The sequence below is a fragment of the Hevea brasiliensis genome, unplaced genomic scaffold, assembly GCF_030052815.1.
Source record: "Hevea brasiliensis isolate MT/VB/25A 57/8 unplaced genomic scaffold, ASM3005281v1 Scaf170, whole genome shotgun sequence".
NCBI classification, from domain to species: Eukaryota; Viridiplantae; Streptophyta; class Magnoliopsida; order Malpighiales; family Euphorbiaceae; genus Hevea; species Hevea brasiliensis.
In genome coordinates, this window is record NW_026614663.1 from 56,133 (window position 1) to 57,586 (window position 1,454).

At 42.2% G+C, this 1,454-nt stretch overlaps 1 non-coding gene across 1 annotated transcript; it reads left to right on the plus strand.

The window, feature by feature from the left end:
- The first annotated feature begins 792 nt into the window (after positions 1 to 792).
- Positions 793 to 899, plus strand: LOC131176567 (small nucleolar RNA R71). Its single transcript, XR_009146577.1, has one exon. It is a non-coding gene; the product is annotated as a small nucleolar RNA R71 (small nucleolar RNA).
- Positions 900 to 1,454: the final 555 nt, after the last annotated feature.

Below are 1,454 nucleotides of genomic sequence, written 5' to 3' on the forward strand. Positions count from 1 at the left end.
AGAGGCAGTTTGTTTTGCAGTATGGCACTGCATTCCTCTATTAGAGCTACTGTTCCATAGTCTTCTAGCTTTCTTTTCTTTGACAGAATTTCCTTAAGAAATTTGGCATAGGATGGCATCTGAGAAAGTGCTTCAATGAAGGGGATGTTGATGTAAAGTTTCTGTAAAACCTCCAAAAACTTCCCAAACTGCTTGTCCAATTTGGCTTTCTGAAATCTTTGAGGAAAAGGTAGGATAGGCTGGTATGGCTCTGGTAATTTCTTTGTCTTCCTTGCTTTCTCTTCCTGATCTTTCTTAGCTTCTTCCTTCTTTTTTTCTGCTTGGCCTTCAGATTGGTCTATGGTTTTCTCTGTCGGTTCTACCTCTGGTTATACTAGAGTTCTCCCACTCCTTAGTGTAATTGCCTTACAATGCTCCCTTGGGTTCATTTCTGGTTGGCTAGGCAGTTTGCCAGTAGCTTTACTTGAAGAGCTTGCTTGCTGAGCGATTTGATTCTCTAGCATCTTGTTATGAGTAGCAAGTTAGTCCATTCTAGAAGTCAGTTATTTAATCAATTCAGTTTGTTGTTGTTGAGCTGCTAGGAATCCTTCCATCATGGTTTCCATGGTCATTTTCGGTTCAGGTTATTGAGGTTGGAGAGGTAGTGATGACTGTGCAAAGTTTTAACGTCTGTTCTGAAATCTAGGGGGTGCTGGTGGTTTGTACCCTTGAAACCCAGTGGTGGGTTTGTACCCTTGTAATCCAGAGGGTAGTAATCCATTATAGAAATTTTGCACTGATAGCCAATCTTCTATGCCATGGTGTGGACATTCCCTCTGCAGGTCTTTATATCTTTCTCATGCGTCATAGAGTGATTCTCCTTCCTTTTGTCTGAAAGTGTTGAGCACAAGCCTCAGTTTTGTAGTCTTTGCAGATGGAAAATACCTTGCTAGAAAAGCTTGAGAGAGGTTTTCCCAAGTAGTGAATGTTCCAGCCGGTTGAGAAAGTAACCACTTCCTTGCTCTGTCCCGAAGGGAGAATGGGAATGCTCTGAGTCTTATTGCTTAATCAGACACTCCATTCATCTTGAATGTATCACATAGGGCAAGAAAGCACTGGAGGTGATAGTGTGGGTCTTCTGTGGGTGAACCTGCAAACTGGGTCTGTTGAATCATTTAGAGCCATGCTGGTTTTAATTCAAAGTTATTGGCTTCCACTGTGGGTCTATTGACACTGGGCTAAAATCCTTGGACAGATGGAGCTTCGTAATCTCGCGAGAGTCATGGTCTGTCATTGTTATCAGCCATGGTTGGAATTTTAGGATCTCCTTGACCGTGCTCTTGATGTTTCCTTTCACTCCTGATGGCTTTCAGAGTTTTGTCTATCTTCGGATCACAGTCCAAAATTTCTTCTGGCTTTGTTCAGGTCATATACCAGATCGGGCACATGAGAGAAAAGAAAAGAAATACAACCAG